The sequence below is a fragment of the Rhinichthys klamathensis genome, unplaced genomic scaffold (assembly GCF_029890125.1).
Source record: "Rhinichthys klamathensis goyatoka isolate OS25496 unplaced genomic scaffold, OSU_Roscu_1.1 h1tg000425l_1, whole genome shotgun sequence".
Classification (NCBI taxonomy): domain Eukaryota; kingdom Metazoa; phylum Chordata; class Actinopteri; order Cypriniformes; family Leuciscidae; genus Rhinichthys; species Rhinichthys klamathensis.
Window position 1 is genome coordinate 149686 of NW_026606923.1, and position 26126 is coordinate 175811.

Genomic DNA, 26126 nt, shown 5'->3' on the forward strand with positions numbered 1-26126 from the left:
TCATCGCATTCATGTCTCGGCCTCAGCAGCAGCAGGAGCGGATGGGGGAGGGGAAAGTAAGAAACAAACTCCATACACACACACACAGAGCCAGGCCCTTCCGCAGCCCAGGGACTAGTGTGCAACTTTGCAACACTGATTTTCTCACTCCAACACGCGCCGATAAACCGAGCGCGAGAGCTTTATTAGCGCGCGCTCGACCTCGCAGAGGATTCGAACGCGAGCAGCGAAAAAAGCGACGGTGCGTTTCATCTCTCTCTCTCACACACACACACACACACTCTCTCTCTCCCTCCCTCCGCTACCGCAAACCCCCATTACACCCAAGCCAGGAGGAGAAAAAAAGTGCTCCGTACTGTACCTGTGAGAATCTACTTTCCGTTTCCGAGCGCATCGGGAATAGCGTTGTATGCGGCGAGATATGAATCGTGTCATCGATGCGGATCTCGGAGTTTAAAAATAACAAAGAAAACAGTCGCTTCTCCACCTCTCCATGGCTGTCTCTCACACTCCTGTGCCCGTGTGCGAGTGAGAGAGCGAGTGAGTGAGAGAGGAGCAGGAGATGTGAGCGCCGCGCACGGCCAGAAATCACACTGCCGCCTGCAGAAGAAGAAGAAGAAGAAGAAGAAAAAAAAGACCAAGGCGAGGAAACTCTGGAGTGTGAAGAGAGCGCATTCAATCCACGTCCATTACACTTTAAAGGTGCTCTCATGAATGTTTGCTAATTTAACGGTTCCAGGTGAACAGCACTTTGAGAAATATAATTTAAACGATGTTCATATGATGAGATAAGATAGCAGTCTTCTAGAAAAAGCGGTTTACTCTACAATGAGCAGGTCGCCCCCTCATGGACGCCGCCATGTTGACATCACATGACCTGCCGTGTCATTCGTTTGACCATTTACTAGTACTAATATTGTTTACTTTCCACTTACAATAAGTGCTGATCTAAAACAAATTGCATACCAAATAATATAAAAATAAACTTTTTCTCAAAAAACGGAGGACAACAGGCAATTCCTTAAACCATAAAACACAATGCAATGCATCATTCAAAAAGCAAATAAAACACACGTGAACAATATGGAAAATTCCTTCACATTAACACAGTACATATACCTCAATGCTATTTATATAATTTCGACACGGCTGAAAAGGATGCTGTGAGGGATTTAAGTGTGTTCAATGGATTGTACTGTTGTTTAACATACCAATTATTCAGCTAATGAAACATCTTTCCAAATAACTTTCAGTAGACAAAACTACATAAAATAGTTTTGAAAGTTGTGAATTTTGAAAATTACTATACTTTTATAGAGCGTTTGCCATGGTAAAGAATGTAAGTCCATCCCTCACAGCCTCGTTTTCATCCGCATATCAAAATGGCGTCTACGCTGGCTAGGTCTATTGGGTCATTTTTACGGACCTTTTTTAGAATATGTATGTACTACAGACATAGTATAACACTAGAGCCTGAGTCAACAGAGTTTGCATATCCAAACAAGCAATCATTCCCTGCTATAGTGATGAAATATACGCAATGACCTGCAGCTTCCATATATACAGACTAAGGATAAACAGCAGGAGATCAAGCACCGCACGCAAACACACAACGGCCACAGCTGCCACACCACAAAATGCCTCCGTCTAACACACAGCCGCTGTAGAGAGAGAGAGAGAGAGAGAGAGAGAGAGAGAGAGAGAGAGAGAGAGAGAGAGAGAGAGAGAGAGAGAGAGAGAGAGAGAGAGAGAGGTCGTGGCTGAACCACCAACAACATGCAACAAATTCTTGAGACTGAATGCAAGAATGTACATTATATATAGTGTGAGACAGAGCGAGAGAAAAATAGACGAACAGGTACAAAAGATAATCAAACAACTTTAGTGTGAAGAGGCAGTAGTTAGTAAACAAACTTCATCCAGCCAAACTGACTGGTCAGTATAAAGCCCAAGACCAGTGCACATCTATTATCTATACATTTTGTAAACAAATTTTTGTCTGCTGATGTGCCAGTTATTAATAGGCTTAATCAGAAGATGTACATTGAGTAGTACACAGTCATAGTGGACTATAACCTATGCATAAATTATGCAGTGTCATTGACACACATTTCACAGCTCTTCCGTGACATGCTATCTGTTAAAAAAAAAAAAAAAAAGATCAGCTGTGATCAAAGGTGCTGTTATCAAATAAAGTTTTTCAGATGTTTGCCGGGTGCACGTAATGCCCTTCCTTGTGAGTTTACTGTAAAAAGTGATCAGTTGACTTACCTTAAAAAAAAGTGAGGAAACCCGTTGCCTTAAATTTATTAAGTCAATAAACTTTATGTGCAATTGAAAAAATTAAGTTAAAGCTATGTGGAATTGTCAAGTTCACAAAACATGAGGTTTATTGACTGGCAACTGGTTTCCTCACTTTTTTTAAGTTAAGTCAACTGATCACTTTTTGCTGTGTTCCTATTGTGTGCAATATAAATTGTTGTGGAATAAAAGATCAAGCTTCATCTTCTTGTTAAAATTTCAACGAAATGTACCAAAACATAACTCAAATCCCTGGAGTTTAGCATTCAAAAACATGAGAAACTAGAGAAAGAAAAAAGCCTCCACCACTCTTTCAATGTGAAAGGAGATTAGAATCAAGGTGCATTTCAGATTATATCTCTCCATCTGACAAAAGATGAAAGCAATGTCGGGGAAAGAAAGAATGTATGCGATTTAAACACTGCTCTTTTCTTTCAGTCATGAAAAAGTATGCAGCAGAAGATATCTTTAAAATCCTTATGCATGTTTTCAAAGTCTAATAAACCATACAGATAAATGACTGGAAATACAAATATCCTCTCTTTCATTTTTAGCCTATAAGACAAGAGCAAGAAATATGTCATCAGACTGGACACAGGCAAACCTACACTACATGTGAGAGAGTCGAAAGCCTCTGAAAATGATATGCAGAAAGTAAGAGGGGATGTATAAGTTAGTTCAGGAATTCCTGTCTTATGACTTTAAAAAAAAAATTAGCAGGCCTTAAAGACGAATATTACTTCGTATGCATGCACTGAACCTCTGAAGTTATGACTCAACACCTGGATATAATCAGGCATGTAATCTCATGGATTCATTGCAAAAAGATCAAAGGCCTTTGGAATGTGAAGTCCTGTTCCTCCTTTTTATGACTTTATTTGATTAGCTCATCTGAAAATGAAAGAGTAGTTTGTGTGGAACCATGAATTTAATGACATATTACAAATTGCTCATGGGAAATCAAGACCGGGCGTAGTTAGGCATTCATCTCGGAATTTGACGCACCTTAATGTAATGTTCACAAAAGAACATTAAAGGAACATTTGTCAAGGTCTGCCAAGCCAAGTTCTCCTAAGAAATTTTGCTGACCTCACCAAATGATCCCTTACGTTTTCTTTTCGGTTTGTTTACAATATACAGTAATGTTCAAAAGTTTGGGGTTGGTAACTTTTTTCTTTTTTCTTTTTTTTTAAATATGCTCACCAAGGCTGCATTTATTTGATCAGAAAAACAGTAAAACGTCAAAAATATAATGAAATATTACTACAATTTAAAATAAAAGTTTTCTATTTGAATATATTTTAAAATGTAATTTATGTCTGTGATAACAAAGCTGTATTTTCAGCATCATTACCCCAGTTTTCAGTGTCACATGATCCTTCAGAAATCATTCTGATATGATCATTTTCTGCTCAAGAAACATTTCTAATTATTATCGGTGCTGAAAACATGCAGTTAATATTTTGGTGGAAACTGTGATCCACATTTTCCAGGATTCTTTGATGTATAGAAAGTTCAAAAGAACGGCATTTATTTTAAAAAAGAAATCTTTCTAACTGGCTTTCTTCTACTGTCAATTTAATCTTGTTAAATAAAAGTGTTAATTTCTTTTAAAAAAAAATCTTACTGACCCAAAACATCAATGTGTGTATATGTGTACATTTTAAAATTTGCAATTAGCAAAATTAGCAAGGCTCTTATTGTTATGACGTACTCTGTGTACATGCATGCATATGTGCGCTGTACTTCCATGCTTCAGTTGGTTAATAATGAAAAGGTAAATGCATTACCTGAGGAAATCGTATATTTCTGTCTTGCGTTTTCTGGCATCCCCCAACTCTCCCTCCATTGAAAGCAGATTCCATTTCAATACCATTGATTATTTCAAGTTCCAGTAAAAACTGCATCCTCCTCGTTTTCAGAGAATCCAAGGTGATTGTCCACAAAATATCGGTCCATTCCAGGTTATTGACTGTGTCCATTCGAATCTGAAACACAAGTATAAAAAAACCTTTAATATCAAATCATTACAAATGTTCAACTGTGTACTTTTTATTTATTTATTTTTTGAAGCAACCTAGCTCCAAACTAAGCCTTTAGTGCGGTCAAAAAGTGGCGGTCAAAAGTTTGGAATAATTTAGATTTTTTATCAAAATGTTTTTGAAAGAAGTCTCTTATGCTGCATTTATATAATGAAAAATACTTAGCATGTAATTTCGTGAAATATTATTACAGTTTTCAGTGTCACCTGATCCTTCAGAAATCATTCTAATATTTGATGCTCAAGAAACATGTATGTTGAAAACAGTTGTGCTGCTTAATATTTTTGTGGAAACGGTGATACACTACCATTGAAAAGTTTAAGTGTATGTAAGAAAAATAGAAATCACACATTTAGCTAAATGATTCAAGTGCGAGTAAAACGTTTTTAATGTTACAAAAGATTTCTATATCAAATAAATACTGTTCTGCTGAACTTTATATTAGGCCTAATCAAAGAATCCTGCACAAATATATCACAGTTTCCACCAAAATATTAAGCACCGAAAGCTGTTTTCAACAAGAAATGTTTCTTGAGCATCAAATGATCATATTAGAATGGGTTCTGAAGGATCATGTGACACTGAAGACTGGAGTAATATGATGAAAATTCAGCTTTGCATCACAGGAATAAACAGCCCGTTCTCATCACAAGGCGTCATCTAACTGACGCTTTTGACCATGCGTCAACATCCGACCCACATGGCAACCTTTAGCGTCAATATGAGACGCTAACCCTACCCCAGACCTAAACCTACCCATAACGGAAGCGTCATGTAACTGACGCTAAAAACGGAAGCGTCATCTAACTGACGCTAAAGGCGTTAGATGACGCCCGAGGATGAGCGTCATCTACCTGACGCTAAAGGGTGCCATGTGCGTCGGATTTTGAAGCATGGTCAAAAGTGTGAATAAGATTACGCCTTGGGATGAGAATGCGTTGGAATAAATTATATTTGAAAAGATATTCAAATAGAAAACAGTTTTTTTATTATAATAATATTTCGCGATTTTAATAGATAATAATAGAACCTTTATTGTCATTATACATGTACTGTACAACGAAATTGGATGCAATCTAATCTGTGCAACATTAAACAAAGTAAAAATAAAATAAATAAATAAAATAATTACTGTCAAATAAATGCAGTCTTAGTGAGCGTATAAGAGACTTCTTTCAAAAATTATATATATATATATAGCGATTTGTTTTTGTAAATGTGTTGGATTTGTATATTCTTTCAAATCGTGTTTTCCAGCCAAAGGACATATTTCCCTATGTATGGGCTAGTGAATACTGGGCCAGTGCTCAAATCAGATGGCATCAGCAGCTGCAAACTCAGATCTATCCTTGCCCTTCCTGAGGCCTGGCTTTGATTACTGGGCCCCCCACCACGAGCCAACACATGGCCATGAGCGCATACCAACTCCGTGCACAACCTCGGAGCAACCGTTTGGAAACAATCAAGAGGTAAATAGCATGAAATAGAGGTGTTTGGAAACGGTTTGGAGAGATCGGACAGATTAGGAGAGTATTTAGTAATTGCTCTTATTCCTGCCTTTGGAACATTCACAAAGGGCGTCACAGTCGGAGGCGAGTAGGAATCCACATTAAGTCATTTGGGAAACTGTAACCAGAGGTCAGAGGCACATGGGTGAATGTCAGATTGTTCTATCGTCGTTCTTCTACATACAGTGAAAGTCACGGTCCCAGAGGAAACTATTGGAATCATTTGACAGCTGTGTTCGCCGAGCTTCCTGCGTGAGTTTTGACGGAGGTTGTGACTGGCAGCTGTAGCTGCCATTCTGCTACCTGTTGAGTGGCCTTGGAACTCTTAGACAAATGACATGACAGGTGCACATTCAGCTTAAGTACCTGCTCCGCTACAAAGCAGCTGCAGTGTGATTGCTGGTGGGTTGCACAAGACAAAGAAAACAATTACACTTTCCAGTTCTCCTCTCACCAGTGCAAAGACTGTCAGAAGCTATTGAATAAACCCATTATCTTTAGAAGAAAAGTCAAATAAACACACACTCAACAGTTATTGCTGCATGCAAGGGCAGAACGAAGAACACTTTGTGAATTTTTTTTGATGCAGGGATGTCACAAATAAGAGTATATTCGGTATAAATATAATGATAAATCAATTCAACACCTGCACTGTAAAAAAAAAAACTATATGATTATGACAACAACATATGTTTTTACATTGCTTTATAACTCACCAAAATAAGTTAAGCAATTTTCAACTTTTTTTATACCCTATACAAGATTTAACTCATTTAAAAAAAAAAAAAAAGTCAGTTTAATGAGTTGAAGTGACTTAAACGTACAAGTTGATTGTACTTAAAAATTGAAGGCAGAAACTTTTACAGTGTGTAATACAATGCACTATCTAACCTTATCATCACCAACAATTCAATTCACTTCCTTCCATAATTACACACCATTTCAGGGAGACTGATGTTTTGTACTTGTTAACTTAAGTAAATAAAATGTGAAGTATAAGTAAAAGTGTCTTCCTTTGTAAGTCTGCAATTGTTAGATGTGTTATTGGTGTTTTTGGACCTGATTTGTTAACAATTTTACTGTACACTTTATTTGAAGGTGTTCTTGTTACAGTGTAATTACACATTTAAAAACTGAATAATATTATTTAACAACATGTACTTAGGGTTAGGATTTGGGGTTACATTTTATTTTAAGGAGTCCGTGTCAGTGTAATTATGCATTTAGTACTGTGTAACAATAATTAACTATGTACTTTTGGTGTAGGTTTGATTTAGGGTTAGTTGCATGTAATTATGCATAACTATTGGTAAAATTATGAGATGAGGAGGAAGATAATGCAAAAAAAGTAGTGTTGCTTTCAGCTGAACACTGGTAATCGTAAATTCCAAAGGTTTTCAGGTCTGACTAATGGGATTATTGTGTCACTCTTGTCTATAATCTATATCAACGAGAGTAATTTTCAGCTTCAAGGACATCCCGCACCATAAACGCAACTCTGAAACTTTGTGGTACGTGACACAAGGCATGATAGCAGGCCCATAAAAGTAATTACCTATATGTTTTCTAGCATTGCCAATGGCATCATAAATCTTCTTGTTTAAATGTTTGTTACATCAACATGTGACTTATTGTAATGTGATGAATCCCAGTTCTCTCTCTGGGCACTAAAATGAGAACATAAAACAGCTTTATGTTTACATCTTTCTTGTTTTACAGTATTTCGGAGATTAACGTTGATTTGTAACTTTGACCAAAAATATAGCAATAAACAATATAATTAAAATATATTGGAACAGTTATACCATTCAAAAAAATCATGTGCACACTGAGGGCTAAATATGAGAGATATATATAAGAGAGTAAATATTATTAAATATTTCACTGCATTTATTATGCATATTTTATCAGCATAATAAAAGTACCTAATTCTAAGTGTTGCACAATGCTAAGGCAATTGTTTTTCTTAACAGCCAACATATGACCAAAGAAACTTTTCAAATAACACTGCGAAACGTTTGGGTTTTTCTTTTTTTCAAATGGGCAAAGACACTCAAAGTCCTCACCTTTGACTTAACACAGATTAGTTTGCTCAAGCACAAGAGAACAGCACAGTCTACTTCATGCAATTGACACATTTACAGTGTTAAAATCCTCATAAAGGGGGGGGGGGGCAGAATATGAAAATAAAGCATGACAGTAAATGTGGCAGGAAAAAGATAGGTTCTTTGCCCGAGGTCATTCATTTTCATTTTTAAATCACCTCTGACTAAAACATGTGGTGGCTCCCATCCTTTCGCAGCATCTCACATCTGGCAGGCTAAGCAGGATAAGCTAAGTCAAGCCCACGGCACTCTTCCATGAACCTATTGTCACCCCATCTGCTCAGAGGAGTGGGTATCTGCAGGGACCCCCTCTGTAGCTTCACAGACGTTTCACTTGTCAAATTACTTTTTCTCTCATTCATCTTTTAAATAACACATATATTTAAAGGGTTAGTTCACCCAAAAATGAAAATTCTGTAATTACTCACCCTCATGTTGTTCCAAACCCGTAAGTCGTTCGTTCATCTTCGGAACACAAATGAAGATATTTTGGATGAAATCTGAGAGTTTTCTGTCGCTCCATTGACAGTTTACGCAACTACCACATTCAAGCCCCAGAAAGCTAAAGACATCATTAAAGTAATCCATGTCACTCCAGTGGTTTAACCTCAATTTTATGAGGCGACACAAGTGCTTTGTTAGCGCAAAACAACATAATTTACCACTTTATTTAAAAAATATTCATCTCCAACGCACGTTCACTAGAGCACCACGAGGCATGCGTGTTGTGTTGATGCGAGAGTTGTTGCTTGAACGCACATTGGAGATTAATATTTTGTAAATAAAGTGGTAAATTATGTTGTTTTGTGCAAACAAAGCACTTGCATCGCTTCATAAAATCAAGGTTAAACCACTGGAGTCACATGCATTACTTTAATGATGTCTTTACCTTTCTGGGGTTTGAAAGTGATAGTTGCAATGTAAAAAAATGATATGATCAATAAGTTATGACGACATAAGCTCTTACATTGCTTTAACTTATCAAAATAAGTTAAGCAATTTTTTTTGTATTAAGTTATATATGATTCAACTATAATGTAATTTAAGTTGAAATGACTTAAACATCCAAGTTGATTACTTAAAAATTTAAGGCACCAACTTTTCTTTTACAGTGTGTAGACTGTCTATGGAGGAATGGAAAGCTCTCAGATTTCATCAAAAAGATCCTCATTTGTGTTCTGAAGATGAAAGAATGTCTTATGGATTTGGAACGACATGAGGATGAGTAATTTTTGGGTGAACTAACCCTTTTAAGTAATCTTCACAGTCAGTTACTTGTTGCACAATATCTACACATCTGGATAACTAATTGTTTATAACTATAATACTTAGTGAGCTTAGAATTATACAGTTCTATCTCCGTAGTTCTGAGATATTGAGTCTCAAAGTTTTTACATCCCTGATGTTTTGTGAGATGGAACCTTTTTATTTGATTAATAACTACTAACAAAATTTTTTTTTTTTACAAAAATAACACCACACAGGCATTAATAAACACCTAATGGATAAGATTATGTCAAAAACTCAATTTCGACCAAAAGTGGAGATAGAACCTTATAATTCTAAGCTCACGACTTGTTTATAGATCTTTAAAACATTATCAAACTCATACTTGCTTAAATGAATGTTTAATAGATCTGTATTGCTTCCCCTTACAGCTTTAACCTTTAAAAACATGCAAATAAATAAAGTACAGTATTCATAATAAGCACTGATTTAATTGCTCCTGACATCGATGAATCCGATGACTGTAACGCAACAAGCCAATAAACCACACAATAGACATTCCAGTCTCTCAGCTGCATGTCACCAGGTCTTGTGTGCGCCGCCTCGGCGTGACCATTTCAGTGGCTGTCACAGACTAATGTGCGACTCAAGCCTTCAATAAAAAGGTGATGACAGCCATGTTAGGTGAATGAGGATTTGAAGAAAAGGAGTGAGTTCAGCAGGTGCTCCTTTAGCTATGAACCAAATTCGATTCCAGCAAACTGTATATTCATTAATCATCAAACACAAAAGCACAAAACATTGACCATGCCTATTTTGTTCACTACGTTGTAAAAAAGGTGTTTTTTTCGCAGTTGTAAATAAAACACAGATGACTGGAGTAGGTTTTACAAGAAAATACTATTTCAGTCTTAAAGTTTACGTTTAATTTAATGTGTTACTTGCCGTTTCATTGTAATTATTTGTGAAATTAACTAGCCATTTCTGAGTGAAAATTGTTTCAAAGTAAATCCTACACCACTTTTTTTTCAGTCGAAAAGTTTCTAGTTGTGTGATGAAAGACTTCAGCCAATGAAATGAAAGGTAAAGTCTGTCACGGTAGAAACTTTGAATGATTTTGAAGCATTGTTAAATTTCACTCTTTACATTAAGAAACTCAAAAGAAACTCTAATTTGCCCATTTCAGAAATCAGCCAGATGTTTGATTTCTGCAACTTGCCACTTTTAACTTAATAATTTGCATTGGAAACATGGTGAAGCATCATGAGCAAAACAAAATTGAATGATTATTCTGATGTCATGATATAAGTCCTCTTGACAGGAGAAAGAAACCCCATTTCTGGCCAGCATTCCTCTGTGTTGGTTTTTGTTACAGCTGCCAGTGCAAATTTACCCCTCCTCGTAGGCTGTGCTTGAAATAGGCTTATCTTTTGAGCGGCCTGATCAGTTGACAATAGCCCATTTAGATGTTAAAGCTGAGTGCTGCTCTTCTCATTTCTACAAAAGATAATTATTCCTTCAAATAAGTTACTTCAAGGCTCCTTTTAGCACTTCTGTAAAAAGTGGAATAATAAGGCTTTGAATTATGAGGGAAAAACTGAGATTTTCGAGATACAACCGACAATAGACAAAGAAGCACATGCCTGAAATGGTTGGGCTTGGAGCACTGCGAAACAAAGACGACGAGGGTCTGGTTTGAGAAAAGCTGATTTATATTTGAATGATTGGGACATCAGAAAGGGAAAATGTCTTTGGTGTATTGATAAGCTGCTCTTTTTAGCGCTCGCAAGTCTTGGGAGAGAGGTGCTATCTAAAGACTGTCAGAATGCACTCTGGAGTCCTGCTGATATCTTTTGTCATAGCTGAATAAATCGTGGCTAACAAGGCCAAGAGTGGATTAGCCACAGAGGATTTAACAGGTTGTTGTTAGAGGTTTGTCTAACACCAAACTACTGATTAATGTGTCCATAAGAAAACATGCACGAAGCGCTACATTCGGGGGCTTATTTCGTTGACGAACAATGTGGCGCTAATGACACGGGGCTACAGCAACAAACGGACGAAAGATTCAGATCGTGAATGCTAACAAATGCGCAGCCAGAGAAGCTTAAAAGATTGTTACGATCACCAACACTACGAGCTAGAAATGCACAGCAAGCGGTCGCACCAATTGAAGCGGCGTCTTTGAAAGCAAGAGGGCCGAGAGAGACGTAAATAATAAAGACAGTGGGAAAAGAGCGACAAACAACGCTACGTGGAGGAAGAAGAAACTGCCGCCATTATCAACGGTACACAATTGATGCACATGCCATCTTCACGGTTACCTCAGTGTGAGCGGGAACAACTTTTGAGCTGCTCTTCGATGTAGACTATCCTGATTGTCTCAACAGATGGAGTCTCGTGCTATACGCAGTCTGCGGCATCCCCGGCCGCCATCTTTAAGCACAACTGGCTTTAGTTGGCGATGGTCCTCCCCTCCATCTTTCTTTATCTTCTTGTTTTCCACCCAGCCCCCTCTCTCGGTTTGTTTTGAGGCGTCTTCTTTTGAAAATCATTTGGTGGGATCGACAGGTTGACGGACTGGAATCAACGAGAACATGGAGCTCTTGCTGCTGTGCTTCACCCAATGATGGATCCTCTGACCATGCTTGATTATCTCGAGACATATCCGCTGAGGACAAATATTCATCCCAGATCTGAGGCCTTTGATCTGATGAAGGCCCGATTTGAAAGCCCCCTCCAAAGAGCCCTTTAAAGACAGCGTTCCCTCAGATGTTCCAAGTAATGAGATTTAGAGTGCTATGATTAATCTAGGCCAATTTCATACACACACACACACACACACACACACACAGATGAAAACACAAAAGACATGGACATATGCATTCTCGGACCGATCAAATTAAGTTTGCGCGACGATTCCTCCCATCCACAAATTAACGGAAAATATATATACGAAAAGCGAACAACAGCCCAGCTGGAGTTCTTTGATCGCGCTTTGGGGAAAAAATTGATCTGAAGAGGCTTCAACAATCATATTGAAAACTACGGCCGCGCCGTTTTTTCTCGCTTTCATTTGCACAACGTTCACCGTCTAGACTATTATTATCCTTCGAGCTCCAGGACGACCAGCGTTCATTTGGACTGGGAATGCTAATCTCGTTGACCACCATCTCTGACACATTTCACAGAGTCGACTCCAAGAACAATAATGTGAGTTAAGTCTCAAAATGGTTGATGCTCTCACCTGCCTCTCCTGCTGGGTGTCTCCTCCACTGTGATTTCTGCGGTCCGCCATGACTGGGCGCAGTCGCCTACTCGCCAACCCCGGAGTACTTTCTTATACTCATGGACCTCTTTCTGTTTCTTACTACTGTGTTGCTGAAAGATGTGCATCTTTACTTTATGTTGCAGCTTCAGCTCTGCAACCTGATTGGTGGACGCAAGGACCAGATGATAGACCTCGGAACCCTATTGTAACTATGGCAACAGACCCCACAGGCATGAGTGATTTGCTCCTAATTGCAAAGTAAACATTAGAAATGGAACTGGATATTATCACAAAGTGTGACGAACCTTGGGGTGGCGATTACAAAAATGAAATAAGCTTTGAAAGAAAAAAAACAAAGCCGAGTGCTGTCCGATATGCTGCCCATTCTAAGGAGGATGAAAAGGGAAGCACAAAGACCACGGAGTAGCGGTCCTTTTCAAACCTTAACGCCAATGCTGTTTGATGTTTGGGAGCATTTCATTCATCGCAAGAAAACAACAACAAACCAACAATGGGAAAAAAGCCACAAATATACATAGCGAGACGAGACGAACAAAATCGGCGTAGGCAGATGAGCGTGCTGGAAAGGAAAACGTAGAGAAGGCGAAAGATGATATTGCCTTTGTTGGGCAATGTTATCAGCTGCTTACCTTTCATACGGATTTCACACTTGCTTGTCTAGTAGCAGCCAGGGTCAGACCCAGCAAACCCTTCCCACAATGACCGATTTTCCATTCAAACCATCCTGGCGAGGATCCTTGGTATTGCCTGCCACTTGCATTTGCATTGGCGCCACCACTCTCAAACAAATTTACCACACACACTTAGTCTTGTTTTCAGGACTTCACATCATGCTGTCTTTGGGCTTGCGTCGGCTAGCCGTGGACTCTTATTGAAAAGACACTTTTGATTCCGCACGCTCAAGAACAGCGATGTGACTAGTGAGAAAAGAAAGTCACTGCAAAATAGCAGCTGGCCATTAGTCTCAGTGGCCCCTCATGCGTTTGGGGGGGGGGGACTCAGGTGGGGGGTTTCTGGACTGAGGGAGGGAGACCGCAGATACATTATATTTAATGAGTCGTTCTCATTGTTTATCAATAAAAAACGACTGTAGGTACTGATCCTTGAAACGCTATAGCACTATAAGACATATTTAAAGAGACATTTATTTTACTAAAGGAACAAAAATGTAATTAGATTAATAAATGCAACTTTGAATAAATAAGTCCTTCTTGAGGTTCATGCTTTTATTTTCAAGATGCATTCAATTCCTCAACTGGTTTTTAGCATTGATGATGATTGGAAATGTTTCTTGAGCAGCAAATCATCATATTAGAATGATTTCTGGAGGATCATGTGACACTGAAGACTGAAAGCTGAAAATTCAGCTTATAAATTACATTTTAAAACAGCCTATATTAAAACAGACAGCCGTTCTTTTAAATTGTAATAATAGGTTTTTTGTTTTTACTGTATTTTTGATCAAACAAATACAGCCTTAGCAAGAGACTTTTCAAAAACATTTTAAAAAATCTTTCCGACCCAAACTTTTGAATGGTACTGTACCTTTAAATTGACTTATCCGCATGTGTCTGAAAATACGTTTTAATCATGCTACTTTAAAAATTGCAATTGTTTTGTTAATATCTGTTATGCTACACACTGAATAAATCTCAAAGCCCAGAGGATAACATTTGTTTTTGTCAGGATTATCCAGGTCATCATAGTTATTTTAGTCAATTAATAAGAGCTATTTTAGCCCAAAAGCAACAGTGTTGCTAGGATACTATAGCTACATTTGTTTTTCATTTCATTCCCAAAATACGTAGCCCAATCATTATAGGTAAGGTACTGGATGGTAAATGATAAATAACAAACCAAACAAGCTTCAAATGATTATTAATAGTTATAAAGTAAAAAGATGACCTATTCTCATCAAAGTACTGTAGTTGATGCAGTGGGAAATATCTTTTGCTGATGATGAAAGATATAGACAGTTCTCTTTTTCCCTTCGGCACCGAAAGGGCACATAATACACCAGTGCAACACATCATTAAAATACTGCACAATACCCACACAGAAAAAAAAGCGCCAGGGGAGAGTCGAAATACTTTTGTTTGGCTCATAAACAAACAATACCTAGCCATACCGTTGCTAAGGTCAGATGTATAGGTCATTATAGAGCAGACTGATGTATTCTCTTCTGAATAATACAAGAGATTCAACCATTTTTACTGCCACTCTTGTTGACACAAAATGATTGTGGAATCTTCACCCAAGATTAAACAGATAAGAACACAGAAAAGTGTCAAATAATAGTAAGGTATCCATTTCAAGGACTGAAACAGACTGGAAATGTCAGGAGGAGTGGCTTAAAAGTGTCAGCAAAAACAGAGTGAAATATCCTGAGGCTTTGAAGGTGTGTCAAAAGAGTATCCAGTGTCCTGCTGCTGGCAAAATAAGGGCAGCAAACAGTTCATATCACTTTAATGGTACACCTCTTAAATAGAGCGAACATTAGCATGCCGACTGATACTCCAACAACAAAAGGACACTAGATTCCTAAAAAAAAATTGACAACCGGCAATGATAAATCAACATAATCATGGGTTCTGGTACACTGTTATCCTCCGTGAAGACTGCAAGTCACATGCTGAAATCTATTTTCCTTTGTAAGACAGACAGTCAGTCATTTTCTCCTCAGGATCATCTATCAGAATTGTCTTCCAAGAGCTACAGAGAAAGGCTTTTCTCACCTCAAACAGTGAACTGCTTCACCTAACATAATTCACAGCTGGAAGACATTCTCAGAATTCCCTGTTCTCACAAAGAAGGTACGAACAGACTTTTTAGTCGACTATTGCATGAATAAAAAATGCCTCATTAAGGGATATTGAGACTCAGGGATGGTTATACGTTTCCAGTGCTGCATTGATTTGAAGATCAATGGAGAGCAAAGGTGTTCAGAAGACTGAATCAATTCTGCATAACAATCAAATCCAACACCTCAAAGATCGCTCCATCCCCCAATGACTCAAACTCACTCCTGGCAGAAACTAAGACATAGTGTAATTGACGAATCAAATCCCACCTCATAAATGACAAAGAAATCGTTTCTGATTGGCAAATTCGCATGATTTAGTAATAAGCACACAAAATAGATGTGACTTTGACCAAACAATTCTGAAAAAAAAAAAAAAAAAAATAACCAAAGTCTATTAAAATGTGCAAAGTAGACAACCTTCTTCAAGTTATCTTTAATATCATAATTTATTTACTTATGGTCATCTCTGAATTACTATAAAATTAGAAGTTTCATGCCTTCGTGACTAAGAACTATTTGAATTGACAATAAATCCCTGTTAACAGTTACTCATTCAATTTACATTCATCGTTTTACAAGAAAAAACGTTACTAGCTCTCTCTATTTTTAGAAAGAAAAACATGCAAATAAAGCAAATATTAATAAAAACAGAAAAAAGTGCAAAAGTGTATTTTGACTAATAAGCTGCTTACTATTTACTATTAGACTAAATTAACATTATATATATGTATATATACACACACATATATATAGATATATCATCTAATATACATATATATATATATATATATTATACAAATTGTGTATATTTAATATATATATATATATATATATATACTGTATATACATTCATATATGAGCATCACCATTGTCATTGTATTATGCATGTCCTATCATGACATTGTGCATATTAAATGATGAACTGTGTGTAATGTAAGAACTATGAATATCATTATAGATACCTTTTTCATCTTTGTCTACACTAACATAGATCAAAAGCAGCAGAAACATTATGGGCAGATATCACACAGCGCTTTGAAAATATAACACTCACAGAGCATTATTCAAAATATGGCCCTTGCCTGTACAGTGCCTTTCCTATTCGCTCTGAAATCTCAGTCAAGAGCTCAGCATGCTCAGGTTTCAGCAACAAAAATGAGCTCTTCTTGCATTCCCACCCCCATCTTTGTACTGCTCTCCCCCTCCCACCTCTGGCTGTCTCTCCCAGAGACTCTTGTTTATTCCTCCCCTCAGGCTGTAAGATTGGAGCCCGGGCCTGCCATGAAAGAGCACACACAAAACAAGAGAAGATTAAAGGACAGAGAGATATAAGGAGTGCATCTGACCAAACCATCTGTGCTACTCAAAACCTTTTTTTTTTCACCATACACTTCCATGCAGAGGTGTAAGAACCACAGTGCAGACAACCACATATAGGAAGCAGCAACATAAATACAAACTATGAGGGTTTATTTATGGATTCTGACATAGAGGTCGCAAAGTATATAATGAGTTCAGCAGGAACAAAATTCAATTTACCAGCATAGAGCCTTTTGACAAATACCACAAACACCAATGTAGCTCTTCTCTCAGATTCTAAACACTGATACAATCCACTGAACTGGATGAATAACAAATAGATTTATGCACTTGTATTTAGGGAGGAGAAATGTTGATTTCTAATACACATTTATGAGCTTCACTGAGCTGAACGGAAAATGCAAATGACACTTTCAAAATGATCTATTCTTCAATATCTGCGTTTCACAGTTTTTTTTGCCTCGTAGAAAGAGAACATTGAATTCACTGCTGAGATCATTTAAGAAAAGAGGCATATTCTCATACTCATACATTATATCAAAACTGAAACTGGTGTGAAATGGTCTGGACCTTAAGTGTGTGCCAGATAATGATCCTGCAGTACGTCCATTCAAGAACTGTATGTGTCTGAAAGCAACGTTGTGGACTGTGCTGAATGCTTTTGTACAAGGGGTCTGTAAACTCATATTTAAAACATATAGGATTTAATTTATAAATTATATTCATTAATAATGTTTAAATGTTATTAATGAAAGTTATTATTGTGAAGTCCACCACAATAAAAAAAAATCCAGTGGATGTCTTGTATAATGTTGTTTTATATATACACTACAGGTCAAAAAGTTTAGAATAATAAAGATGTTATTGAAAGAAGTATTTTTTGCTCACCAATGCTGCATTTCCTGGATCAAACATTGTGGAACTGTTGTCTATTTCAATATATTTTAAAATATAATTTATGTGAAGGCAATATCATTACAGGCTATACATAGCTACATACATACACACACAAACACACACAATTTTTATTCCCAAAAATTTGGAATAACTCACAAACCTGTTTGGAGCAATCCAGTCCAATGTGTAAGGTTTAATCTGTAATGTTTTTTTTTTTTTCAGGATCATGATCAGGTTAACAAAAGCTCCGCGGTCTCAATTTTATATCATGTGGCGATTATGACAGTGCACCAACAAACTCCCTGCTTGATATCATAACTAAAGCCACGATTCAACAGCCTCCCCTGGTGGTTGAAACGAATCCGATGTAACGAGGATGATCTGGATGAGTTTACAGCCTTTAGAAGTTCGATTCATTTCAGCGAATCGGTTCAAGCGGTTCAAAACAGCGATTCACTGATACATCCGACTCATCTATCAACAGTGTTCCCAAAAGTAAATAAGTGCAAAATTCTGCCTCTGTGTATTATTTGTATACTCAAACGTTTGTTGTATATAATTTCAATGTCACAGAGACCTGACATTGACAGACTAAATAACGCTTTGCGAATGGTTTGAACGATCGGAAATTCACTTTTTGACTCAATACGATAGGTAAACGCCAACATTAAAATAGTCTAACTAAATCATACCATTTAAACACATTTTCATCTGGATGCTCATAGCCTAAAGTAACTTAGCCTACTCCAATTTCCTGAGGAAACAGGAACTGAGGAAATCAGATATGTAACGTTATCCCGCTAAAATCAAAGAAGACCCATTGTTCTCATAGTACCTGAACAGCCATGGGTAGTTCTGTGTGTTTTGACGAAACATGTACACACAGATGCAAAATGCTGTTTACGATGCGGCCCGGGTATCCTAACGACAGATGTATATCTCGATGTCAAATACAGAAAACAATGGCATCAGAGCGCAGGCGCGGTGGCCAAGTGGTAAGGCGTCGGTCTCGTAAACCGAAGATCGCGGGTTCGAACCCCGTCCGTGCCTTTTAAGTCCATTACAGTCCATCAACATAGACTCATATGGGCTTGGTGAAAAGGTGAACAGAATATCTCAAAATGTTGTAAAGCTCTGTTGGTTTGCCTCAAGATCTTGGGAACTAAACTCACTAAGACATGGGCATATTAAAGTAATTGTCTATACTTCAAGGCGTGCTCCCTCCAACCCATAACCCTAACCCTCTAACCCCAGCCAGGTCTTCTATTCAATGTCTTCTGGATCACTTGACAATTTCGAGTACATTGATGGATGGAGCAGGTTCCTTCTCAAGATTTGCTGCAGTTTTTTAACGTTTTTTTTTTTTGCCAGTCAAATTACAAGCAATGAACATAACAATAGTCATTTCCAACATATAGTATAAAAATATTGAACAACGTTACACACAGTGTACAAACACATTCTGCGGAGTGACTTCCGGATTGTTCGCTGAATTTTTTTTAGAGCTTCAAATGAAGCTGGAAATGAAATGTTTGTCAGACTGAAACCATCCATTTCCTAAACTTTTTTGGAGCTTTAAATTCGACACACACACTAAGAAAACTATAACGATTGGCTCTTTGATGAATGCTATCTTCTTTTGTAAGTCCCTTTGGATAAAAGTGTCTGCTAAAATGCACACGTGTAGGCTAATGTAAATGATAATTGAAATGGTTCAGTTGCTGAACCTGAAATAATACGCGCTGTTATTAAATCTGATCAGTGCCTACTCATAGTGCGATAAAATGTTTATTAACGAAACTACATCTTGTAGGTCTGTTGAGTAACGTTAGGCCTGTGTTCAATTCTCTTTCGTTTATTTTATTTTTTAATTTTTTTACTTTTATATCAGGCTATTTATTTTAAGGCATGTTCCGTTATTCAACAACCTGTTACACGTTAGAAAAAAATCTAAAGGCTGAATAAAATAAAAATATGATTAAAAATATTACAAACAGCAAGTATCCCTAATAATTCTCGTTAACATTAACAACAATGCTTATATTAGCTATAGCTATACATCATCATCATCAGTAGGTACCACTTGTCTGAGGAACCCGGAAGCGCGGTAATCTGTTGTGTGGCGTCACTGCAATGTCATCACTGCCACGAGCTCGGCAAAAGAGGGCGGCAGAGAGCAACAAAGCAGTGCTCTAATCCCACAGGTTTGATTGCAGATTAATAAATCACATATTTACATGTATTTAAAGACGTTCGTTTGAATCACGTCTGACAAGTGTGATGTTCGGCGCAGAGCAAGACGGCAATATAGCTAGCTATTAATTGCATCGTAGTCTACATGTAACGTTAATCAAGTTCTTCCGTTTGACTGACGCTACGTGACATCACGGTCAAAATGACACTAGATGGATGCTATAAATAGATGACAAAACAGCGAAAAGATGTTAACTCGGTCATAGCAACTCAGGGGTTTCTAAGAACGTCCCTTCCTTGTTTCTATATTTGGAAATGACTTCTAGGAAAACAGAAACTGCCAGCTCCATTTCCAGTTCCACGTGTTTGACTCCGCTCCCTTTTAAAGCAAAAGAAAAGCATCGGGCAGCATGACACTCGCATGTGAGCGATTTTGCATACTGCCACCCATTGATGATCATTAGACTCGAGAATGTCCGCGCGGAATTTAGCGCACAATTGGCGTGTGTTGCTGAAAATGGCATCTCCCCCTCCTCGGCCCCTGCTTTATAGTAGCGTGACCATGAAGCAATGCACGAGCAAGAGAGATCTTAACATGCACAGAGTCAGTCTGCTCCTCTAGACGCTTGCTCATCTCACCAGCAGGAGCACGTATAGCGCGCACTTAAAGAAACCAGATCTGATTCGAATCAGACAGATGTTTCTTTCAATCCCTCAGTGCTTTATTCGTTCGAGGTAAGTTTCAAGCGACATTGCATCCATCCATATGGATTTGCGCGTCTTTTTTTAATGGCAGGTGTGATCGGAATTGGGGCATCGGGCAGAATACTTATTAATTCCATTGATGATGTCATAATAGACATTCCGCTAAACCGTTACAATGGGAATTTGCGTTTGCATTTAAAAGGGGACAGATAGAGATGTTGTATGTGGTGTGTCTTTTTAAGCAACCGCATGACATTTATAGGTGCATATCGCTTCTTTTCGCGGATGTTGCTTCCCGACAGAGGCAGACAGATTGTGTCTGAGAGAGTACCTGAACTCTCCAGGGAGTCGAACACACTGTCTGGGACTCAAATGACGCCCAGTTGTCTCCTAACAAAAAGCTCTTAATAATACGGATAGGGTTTTAAAAAGCTTTTTATTGCCTTCCTTAAACCACATGCTTGAAAGAACTGAAGTTCATGCGATAGCTTATAGCTCTTGTAGCCACTGTAATTACTGCATATGTGTAACATTTTTCAATTGAAGCCATGACTCAAGAAGGTCACTTGCTTGTTATTTGTGATCAAATGTCTTAAAAACAAGCCTGAAAATGTCAAATTAATAACCATGCATGCATTTGTCATATTCAATTTAATTCAATACAAGTGCTTATTACAATACATTTTGTTTCAAAGCAGCGTCACTGAAAAAAGCATGTTTCACTGTTACAATCAGGAAGTACATGTATTGTTATCAGTCAGATATGAGTAAGTTATGCATGTGGCAGTAATATTCGATAATACAAGTTATGTGGTTATGTCACATCAACCAGATGATCAGAGGTTGTAGTTATAGAGGAAATGAATGCTTTAGTCTTAGTTTAATAGTGGTGTATGTGTTAAAGTTATTAACGGTTGATGTTTGAATATATATTGTGAATTCAGTGACGGGACTTTGAGGGCAAGATGAGTATCGATGTCAATCCAACTGGCCCGCAAAGTCCCGCTTCTGGGACACACTCCCACAGCGCGACAAGAGTAAATAGTTAAACTTAAAGTTATTTCTACATCAACTGTATCAATTACAGGTTCTCAATTGAATTACATTATGTCATGTTGATATGTTTGTGCCTGGTGATGATAGTGAGGCAAATGGTTTTATTGCATAAAAGTTCTGTATAAACATTAGTCACTAAATCAACTCTGTGTGTTTGCAAATGCATGATCTGAAATTGCACTGTACATTGCACTGAATTGCAATGTAATACCGCAGGGAGAATGAGGGGCTTTTGGGGGCACTTGTGTTTCAGTTTTACCATCATAATGCCCCTAAAAATCCTTATTGCTCTTGCACTGATCACTATTTAGAAATGAGATGTTTACGTGCATGTTGTCATGGAAAGAGTTGTGTATTCCAAATGACTGATGGCCGCAGAACATGTCTGCCTACACTTACAGTATGTATGATGCATAAATGACATTGCTAAAGCCACCTCTTCCATTCATTTGGGAATATCCCATATTATGTTTGGTGCTCAATTATGTTGTGTTGCACCGAAGGCAGCTCACTAAATGCCTTAAGCATCTGCTGCATCTACTCAAGCGTTCTGTCATCCAGCTGATGGTGGCAACAATCTGGTTTCATTTTCTGTCTCCATTTTCTGGCATGCACAGTTTGATCTTCTTGCTGAAACATATAGAATGGGACCGTCCCCCTGAGGGTCGCTCAAACAGACAGAACAGTCAAGCACCAAAGGAATTCCTAAAGTCCAAGGAAATCTCTATGGAAATGATTTGTCTGTCATTACGAAGAATGCTGCTCATGAATGGCTAGGAGTTTGACACTCCACAGCATTCATTCATGTCAATCATGATTTAATGAGACGCTGCCCAGAGCTAATGCTGACAAAAATGAACAAATAGATAGGAGTAATGCTGGTATGCTTCATAAATAATATGGGAATTTATACGACAAGAAACAACAACTCAGATATTTTCATGTCAAATCAAAAACAAGTGGAAAAAGCAAAAGCAACTCACCTTTAGTGATCTTTTAGCACACTAACATATCATGCCATGTTATTATAAGAACAAGGGGTCTATTGCTAGTTGAGGGAACAGGATGTGATTCCAAGAATGTGAAGAGCTAATGCCACATGTGAGTAGGGGATAGTTTTGTTATGCTTTGCCAAACTGCAAAACTTGGGAATATTAAGTAGTAAACTTTCACATACTCTGTGTCTATTTTTTAGTAATCTTTATTAGGATTAAATGCTTTATGGTTCATAATCACTATAGTAACATTACATTGCCAGGCATTTTGGCTTGCGCGTCTTTAAAATCTCTGGGCATTGGGCACAAGTCCTGCTGGAATTAGCTGTGGTGCTTTCTCTGTTCTGTGGCTCTGTTACGGCTCAACTCATGGTAATAGGAGAAAGGGAGAGTTTCAGATGGGAAAGTAATTATTGACACCCCACAGAGCCAACAGTTCATCCTTCCTCACTGAACTCCCTTCACATGACAAAAGTGGTGGTGTCTGTAACCATAATAGACTTCAGTGGCACACATTTCTGTACAATGTCGATTGATATAAATTAAAAAAGGAAACGGTGAGAGCAACAAATGATTGCCTGCTACTTTTTAGAATATGCTCTTAGAAATAATGATTCAAAAGGGGATTTTCGCTGTGATAACGAAATCATTTTGGGTTCCCCAAAGAACCTTTTAGTGCTAAAACCATTTTTTTCCCCAAAGAACCCCTTTTTTCACTAGTAAGAACATTTTGTGTAGTAATGGTAAGGTTCCATAATTGATAAAAATTCTTCACGTCTCCATAAATGCCCAAAAAAAACACCTTTATTTTTAAGAGTGCAAAGTCTGTCAAAGAACTCGAAATCTCTCTTAAACATAGTGTTAAATTTCTTGCAAAGTCACTTGCTCATTGTTCCTTTTGACGTCATTAAGGCCTCTGAATCAGTTTTAAAGAATGCACTGGAGAGCCATTTGTGCTGAGTTGGCAGTTCACATTAACAGTCTTACATGAAATGGTTTGGGTTGTCAAAAAACCCCATGTAGAATCTTGCCCTGACAAAAAGAGCCTTCACAGTTCTTAAAATGGAGAATCTATCAAAACTCCTGCAAATATGTGTTTCCCCCCTCGCCCTCCATGTTTGTGCTTGTTTTATTTATTGTACACAAATATAAGTTAAGCTTGTTAGCAGTAAAGTCATTGTTTCTGCATGGATCTGTCACCACTGTCAGTTTCAATTATTTGATAAAAGTAGAAAAGTCCATTTATATCTTATTATCAACTAAGCCATCATATTAGCTTAATTTTAAAAGACTGTGAACTCATTAAAAGATCGTATCATTTGCTCAAACAAGTGAACCTCTTGAGAAGTGTTGGTTTATAGAATAATGTGAGAACTCACAGCTTGTGCCTGTTATTCCATGATTTTTATTATGCTTTTTATTATGCTTGTTACTTTGGAAACAGGCAGCAAAAAGTGTTCCTCTCTTCTGTAATCTACATCTCTCACTCTTTTTCTTGGGGCAAAGCAGCAGGGTTATACCAAAAAAGATTTATGTTTTGTAAACATCACCTGTCTATAGTTTCGGCACTATATGGTATTTAATTTAATGGATTAAAAATGATACTTGCTTCATGTGATAGACTATATAGAGTGAATGTTATTTTGAAATTTACACAATTGTCATTTTTTCAAGATACACTCTAAAAAAATGGTGGGTTGTTTTAACCCAATTGTGGGTCAAATATGGACAAACCCAAACGTTGGGTTAAAAATGAAATTTAAAATTTGCCCATATTTGACCCAAAGTTGGGTTGAAACAACTCAGCCTCTTTTAGAGTGTCACATCTGTTAGTTAGCAGAATATCAGACATTGAGAGGTTTGAACAAAATGAACTGAATCCATTGGGAAATAAACTTGTCTCGAAACGATGAGATGAGAATGAAATGATTACATTTATTTAAAAACTATGTAAACAACCAAATCATCAGTATGGCTCACAATAGTACTGTAAAACATTCATGTACAGTTTATACAGTGCGTTGGATAGGACCTCAATCAGCCGACATAATGACAGAAGTTATTCATGGGTGCAGATTTCTTCATAAAAACAAACAAACAATAAGAAGTAGGAAATATACACCAAATATGTCTGTTGCACTGCTTGTAAATGCTAATAGGTATGTCTTAAACGCCAAGATATCAACATGCAATAATTCTTCTGCTGGTGCACCAACTGGTTTGTGGAAATACCATCCCGAGCAATGATTCTCACAGGTCTCAGCAGGGTAAGATATATAGAAAAAGCACACGTGACAATTTGCCCTTGCGCAACTCAAGAGGAATATGTTTACCGTTTCTTGCCCTACAGTTATATTTAGAAATCAGCAGAAAGTTTGAACAGAAAACATGGTGCATGTCATCAGAGAGCATGAGACATGCCCTGGAGGATATCTATATCTGAGACTGATCAATCTGCAGCTTAAGTCTTTCAATTTCACATGGATGTAATTTAGATGATTATTCAGAATGTGTCACGGTTCACGGGTGCGTGTGTTCATTTTGTCTTATTTTGTTTCCCCCTTTGGCCTGGTTGGCCGTCACCGTTGCTAGGGCAACTCATCGCACTGATGAGCTAATCAGGTCAATCTCACCGGTTTGTCATTCTTCATCACATATTCTCCCAGTCATTCCTTGTCAGATCATTGTTTGCCCAAAGTTTGTTGAAACTAGTTAGTTTGAAAACGAGATGATAGATCTCAAGGGGTTAATCCTTCTAATAAATTCTACTAAACGCTCATATGGAACGCCAAGACGAACAAATCATGGCGGCGGGTCTAACTGTTCTGGCTTTGGTAGCGCAGGTTGCCCAGTTGTCTGCCCAGTTCCAGCAACTGAAGACCGAGACTGTGAACCTGCCCACTTCGCCTAACCTACCGTCAGTTTCCCCCACTGGAGATCTCCCAGCTCATCACAGCGAACCTCGACTACCACCACCAGCACCCTATTCTGGTGAGCCACATTTGTGTCGTCCAAGTGTTCTCTGTTTTCTGCTCTCCAGCCATATGCATTTCCCTCGGAGGAGTCTAAAGCGGCTCTAGTTATTACGCTGCTGGCTGGTCGAGCAGGTCAATGGGTAACGGAAGTGTGTGAACGGAAACATCAGTTCTGCTCCTCATTACAGTCTTTCTCGGAGGAACTCAAGATGGTTTTTGACCGCACTGTCTCCAGCAGAGAAGTGTGCTGGCAGTGCTACGCAAAGGAAATCAATCTGTGGTGGATTATTCCATTGAGATTTGCACGCTGGCTGCAGAGAGCAACTGGAACGAGGAAGCGCAGTGGGACATGGCCCTGCATGGGTTGTTCTAGGCAAGGATTCGCTCCAGAGACGGCGGACTACTTTCAGCCCATCCCCAATGCTATGGTCAGCCCCGACTCAGATCTGAAACGAAACCCATGCAGGTGGGCAGAACTCAGCTCTTCCAGAAGGAGAAGGAATGACGAAATGCTCATGGACTTTGTTTGTACTATGGTGCTTCCGGACATATCGGTGCTCAATGTCCAGTAAAAGCCAATACCTGTCTGTAGAAACAAGGTTACTGGCAGGCGGTATTACCATTGATAAATCCTCTCTGTCTGCTTCTCTCTAGAGTAGCCAGACTGCAATCTGAATCTCACCACTCCGTTTATGCTCTCTTGGACT

General features: G+C 38.1%; 1 protein-coding gene and 1 non-coding gene across 2 annotated transcripts in view; one reads left to right on the forward strand and one right to left on the reverse strand.

The window, feature by feature from the left end:
• axin1 (axin 1) overlaps nucleotides 1-26126 on the reverse strand; it is a 136554-nt gene that overhangs the window by 47181 nt on the left and 63247 nt on the right. The gene's annotated exons all lie outside the window — the stretch shown is intronic.
• trnat-cgu (transfer RNA threonine (anticodon CGU)) lies at nucleotides 18474-18545 on the forward strand. Its single transcript has one exon. It is a non-coding gene; the product is annotated as a tRNA-Thr (tRNA).